Consider the following 6,020-nt stretch of genomic DNA (forward strand, 5'->3'; position numbering starts at 1 on the left):
ACCTGCCACAGGGATCCATCAAGAGCATGGTGACCTTTACCTAGGATACAGGTGCTGGTTTGAGCCCTACCTCCTCCAGGTGGTTAGCCTGCAGGAAAAGGCTCAGAAGGAGGCAGGTATGGCAGAGCTTTGTCAACATTTCCAAGATGAATTTGGGCTCATTTGTGCATATTACTGGCTACCAGTTTGGCTCATCCTGTCCCAGTGTGACAAGGAGACTCCAAGGCATTAAGCTTGCAGCTGTCGGCTATGTCCTGGTCCTGGAGGCTAGGGACAAGGTATCAGTACTCACCAGGTGCACCTGGTCAGGCAATAGCAGGCAGCAGGTGGTCTGTCACTGTAGATCTGTAACTGCAGGAGACTTCAACGTGGACAGTAATCAAGTATCTTGGGCCCTTGGGATAAATCAGTCCCAAGACCCTGAATGGGTCACATTGTGATGTCACATTGCTGAGGTAGCCCTGCTGTGGCTTCTTGATGTCAGGAGACAGGGTGTGAGAGGAGGGCCTGAGAAGTAATGAGATCTCTCTACACAGTAGAGAACACCAGCCTGTGGGACCAGATATGACACCATATCTACCACTTGCTGCCCCAACCCTGGGCCAACTCAACTAGGCTACCTCCATCTTTGTTAAGGTGGTCCCCACCAACTGACTGACGCGTACACCCAACTTGTCACACTGTCTGTGATTTATTTAAATTGCCAGGGCAGCTGTTTTCTTTTTACTGACGCCCTCTTGCTGCCGCCCCCCACCTCGCCCCCACATATTGCAATATGTCAGACTTCCCCTTTCCTATCCACCTGGTGTGGCCTCAAAACAAGCAAAACAATGTAAATATTAGCTTAGGAAACGGACATAAATCCACCCCGCACCCATGGACTCCAGCACAGATGTCCTTTAGGTTATCTTCGGCTCTGGTGTCTGGCTTTGTTCCATGGGTGGCCATCAATAATTAGGAATACTTTTCATAATAGGGCTCAAAAGCAAAGAGTTCTTCAAAGGGAATGAAGCGAAACATTTCCTGAGATCTCAACCCTCTTTTTCTGCTGGTGCTTAGGGATTCTATCCTGGAGAGCAATTCAAAACGGATTCACCAACTGACATGGGGCAAGGGCTTATTGCTGAGCTCATCATAACCTGAGTTCGATTCCCTGAGCCCACATGATGAAAGGAGAGAACCAGGTTTTGCAAGTTGACCTCTGACCTCCACATGTACTCCATCCTCACAAATATATATTTAAAAAATGCTTTGTTTTGGAAAGAGTTGAATTATTCTCAGTTTTAGAATTGAACAGTGGGTCTCAAGTGCAGTTTCCACATGAGGTATTTTGATTCAGTAGGTCTGGGGTGGAACCCACAAAGGTACATTTCTAGCAAGTAGGCAGCCAAAGCTGGCACTGTGGGTCTAGGAACTACAATGAGCTTTGAGGACAAGTGAGGAGTGCTGGTCTCCTGGGTTTGATCTTAAAATACTCCAGCGATTGATGGTAGTGTTTTGAGGTTTCTCCAGAACAAACAGGAGCTGTGCCTTTGAGGCTAAAGCTAACAGGGCCTATATTTTGTTGAAGATATGTTCATTGCCCAGCCTGATCCCTGATGGGGGCCTCCCTACTGGTGTTATGGGCCCTGCCCACAGTCTCTTGGCCATTCCACCTCAGCAAGAAGGTAGCCTGACTTCCAGCTGCCATGCTGGATCTCTGCTCCAGAGCCTCTTACGGTAGCCCATCCCACTCACAGCAGCCAATTGACCAATGTCATGAGCTGTCAGTCATTCCAGTGGAACACCCTCAACCAGTGGGGAACACTTAATGGGACCAGCACAGGACCACACGGGATTGAACCCTTGGTACCCACAGCAGGAGTGACTTCATAACTCATATCTTGCTTCCTTCCTCTATCTCTGTTCAGCCAGCTCTGCCCAGTATCCCACTAGGAACAAACAGCAGACTACTGCTCCCTGAGTCCTCATCTCAGGGAAACTAATTCACCTAAGATGTGAATAAGAAATGCTGTATGTCCTTGAGAGGGTCACAATTATTTTACTGTTTTGTTTTGTTTTTGTTTTTGTTTTTGTTTTTTTTTGTTTTTTAAAGAAGGTCTCATGTAATAATCTACTTTGGCCTTAGACTTTGCAGCAGAGGATAACTTTGAACTTCTGATCCTCCTGTCTCTACCTCCTGGGAGTGTTGGGATTACAGGCATGTACCACCACACCTGGCTCAGACCCTACCTTGGCCAGGCTTTTGTAAGTGCTGAGGAATGGAACCCAGGGTTTTACATATGCTAGGCAAATTCTATACTGAGCTAATCGCAAGCCCCAAGAAGGGCACCATTAGAAAGGGAAACATGAGTTGTCCTGGAATAACATGGAAGGTCTGGGAATAGCCGGCAAGAGTGAGGTCCCTGGGCAGATGGAGGAGCTCTCCTGGTTGCCTTTGGAGTTCAGTTAAGGTTACCTCGAGGAAACACACAGTGGGTATGCTTGGGGGAGGCCTGGAAACCTGGCCCAAAGGCCTTTTCTCCCACGTGGGGAGGTGTCTCATGCTGCCCACCAGAGTTGATGGATTCCACACATTTTCCCTGTGTTTGCCTTCCCCTCTTGAAACAAGGATGTGGAGGTGGGACTCAGCAGATCTGACAGCGCTCTTACTCAAATGTTGGAGGAGTGTTGGAAGCTTGGAGAGTGGTGGAGAAGGGCCTGTGCTGGTGGACAGAATCAATATGCTTTCCTGGGTACCCTGCACAATGCTGAGAGTTTGTCCAGCCTTCCACGTGCATCATAATAGGATCAATCCAATTCCCCCACCGCCTTTGCAATGGACCTCAGTTCCCACCCAAGCTCCTCTCATGGTGTCCTCTCTCATTATCACCATCCCTCTGGAGTCCCCCAAATCCATATGCAACCCAACAGAAATGTGTATGGCAAGAAAATATGCCTCGAACTCCATTTCCTCCACCAGATACTTCACATGCGGGAATTCTGGAAGTGCCATGACTGGTCACCTTTGGTGGGTCATTTGTAAGATGCAAAGCCCCCCAGAGTTCCTCTTTTCCCCATTTTCACTTGGCTCAAGACAGCATGACACCTATCGAAGCACTGTGCTGGGAGCATTGTCAACCCTTCCCCCACAGCCAGGAATCAAAAGGAAACTGGCAGAAGTGTATTTGTGGCCATAGGCCTGTAACCTATGCATTCAGGAAACTGAGGCAGGAGGCTAGTAGGTTCAAGGCCAGTTTGAGAAACATAGAAGACTATATTGAGGGCAGTGGGCGGGGCGGGGGGGGGGGGGGAAGAAAAGATGAAGCATGATTTTTTTTTTCTTTTGTGGTGTGGCAAACAGCTCCAAGACCTTATGTGTGTTTGGTAAAAAGTCTATCCCCAAGCTACATTCCAGCCCATGAAAATGCTTACAGCAGATCATTTCATGCCTATGAGAAAATAATCCAAAATACGAAAAGCATACATATATTAGATATTTGAATGCATAAATCTAAAACATAGAGGGAAGTTTATGACTAAAATGTTAACATTAGTGCTATTTAGAATTGGGAGAAATTGGAAATAATTTAAATTTTAATAGAAGGGTAATTAAGTAAATTGCAAAGAATTCTCTTGTTAGACTATTAGGAGTCATTAATATAGTGATTATGAAGACTGTGGGTAACAGAAGAACACAAAGTATGAATTTCAACAGCAGAGCAGAAAAACAATTACAATTATGAAAATACTGGCCTATAAAAAATGGTCACCATCATCAGGGAAATGCATATTAAAGCCAACACATTCTTCCAGAATGGCTAAAATCAAAAGAGCAGCCATACTAAGTGCCGGCAAGGATGCTGGTCAACCACAACTTTCATTTAGAGAAAAAGGTATAGCCACTTTGGAAAATTGATGGCTTCCTTTAAAGTGAAATATAGACACAACTATTCTATGGCCCAGCATTACTCCTTGGTGTTTCCCAAAGGTAAAGGCAACACATCCACAAGAAAGACTTGTACAGAATGTTCACAGCATCTTTATGCACTTTATTGACACTTAAAGGATCACATGATAGACATAAAAAAAAATCCTGCCAACCACTAGAGGCCAGAGAGAAAAGAACAGACACATGATTCCATGAACACAAACTCCTAGAACAGGCAGAAATGGCTAGAGGCTACAGAAATGAGTTCAGTGGTCACCTAGAATAGGGGGCTAGCCTGGAATATGGGGTAGGGAGGGTAGGTTGAAGGGTACAAGGCAAGCTTATGGATGAAAGGAATATTTTAGATATTTTTCTGGTAATGACTGAAGTACACTTACCCAAATTAACAGGTTTGTACCTTTTTTAGGAGGGACACTAGGAATTGAATCCCATCCCATGCCAGACAACTACTCTACCAACTGAGCTACATCCACAACCCTGACTTGAACTTTCAAGATACATGAAATTTGTGTCTTTATCCTTGTCCAGATTTTTACTTGGCCTGTAAATATTTTGAGCCATATCTTTACCACATCTCCAGGCCTGACCATACACATTATAAATTTCATCTTCTCCATCTACAAATCCACTGTCCATACCCTTGGATTGGTTGAAGAGCCTTTGGTCATACTGGACTTCATTGGAAGTTTGAGGATTGGGCACACCAAGAGCAATGACTTCACTGATGTCTCAATTTTCATTTCTCTGTAGTTTTGACCTCTTATCAGGAACTGCCCTGGAAAGATTCCAGTCTTGCTGTCTCTCTTTCCACCTGTCATGATGAATTTCATCCCTTTCACGTGCTTCTCCATCCCCAAAACATGAATTTTGATCCCAGCTCTCCTCTCTCTGGCTTTCTGGGCCATTTCTCTAAGTTTCTCTTCATGTTTCTCCTTTTCTTTTTGAGCCATCTTTCTCTCCACTTGGGCTCACATTTCCACAGCTTCACGAGCCTTCTGATCAGCAATGTATATAGCGTCAGCCAGTTTGGCAAAATTTTCGTTGATGTGTATGGCCTGAAGTCCTCTTTCATCAGCAGCCAGCTGTTTAGCCAGAGGAATTGTGTAACCCTTTGTGTTCTTCCCATTGGAAATGCAAGGGGGGTGGGTCTTCCACTCTTGCTGTTCCTTTACAGTCATCTTCCAACTAGGAGAATGCATTATGGGTGCAGGAGGAGATGGTGGTCCCTGGGGAATTTTCTTATTAATCTTGAATCTTGGCAGCTCCATTCTGCATTTCTACCATCCGAATAACTCTCTGCTTAGCTCCAGAGTTGAATGCTCAGATGGAAAGTAGTGGATATACTGAGCAGGAGCCAGCTTGTCAGCTGCATGAACTGGCATGGCTGCAGCAACCTTCTATAATACAGACTTCTCCAAGGCTACTCTTGTCTTCTCTGTTATCTCTTTAATAGCCTCTTCATCAGGCCTTTGTAGATCTGGGTCATCTACATTCATAACCTTTGGAACCAGGTCAGTATATTTGCTGTCAATGACCTTGTCTTTGGACTGTCTCTGTCGAGCAATTGCATCGTATTTAATTTTCCCTTCAGGATCCACCTGAATGGCTAATGCATTCGACTTTTATTTCCTTTCACCCCCATATCCAGTGGATACTGGGCCACATGGATTTCTGGGAAAGCACCTCCATCTCCAAAATCTTCTAACAAGTGTGGAATCCAGCCTTTCCGGTATCTGTAAGGGGAGGCTCCCTTTGAGAGGAGACCAGCGAGGTCTGCCGCGATCTCTGAGATCTTTCTCTTTCTTCAGCTTCAAGTTGGTCCTGGGATAGCTGAATAGGCGCAGGTAAAAAGCATAGCATAAGTCTTCAAAGTGTTGGCTGAACTCTGGAGTTGACACATACATTGAAGTCTAATAGTTAAGATGAGTGACCTATGGGCGAGGGGGGCCAATAAGATTTGGTGTTCCATTCCTGCAGGTAGGAAGCGTATGCATATACTCTTGAAGGAAGGTAGGGAGATGACTTCAGTTTTCACATGTGAGAGCTGGTGAGGTTTCCATGCTCCAAATAAAAACACCAAAGCAGAATA

At 45.3% G+C, this 6,020-nt stretch overlaps 1 pseudogene; it reads right to left on the bottom strand.

Annotated features, from left to right (window-relative positions):
• Positions 1-4,200: 4,200 nt before the first annotated feature.
• LOC118581977 lies at positions 4,201-5,791 on the bottom strand (annotated as a pseudogene).
• Positions 5,792-6,020: the final 229 nt, after the last annotated feature.

The sequence above is a fragment of the Onychomys torridus genome, chromosome 4 (genome assembly GCF_903995425.1).
Source record: "Onychomys torridus chromosome 4, mOncTor1.1, whole genome shotgun sequence".
Taxonomy (NCBI): Eukaryota; Metazoa; Chordata; class Mammalia; order Rodentia; family Cricetidae; genus Onychomys; species Onychomys torridus.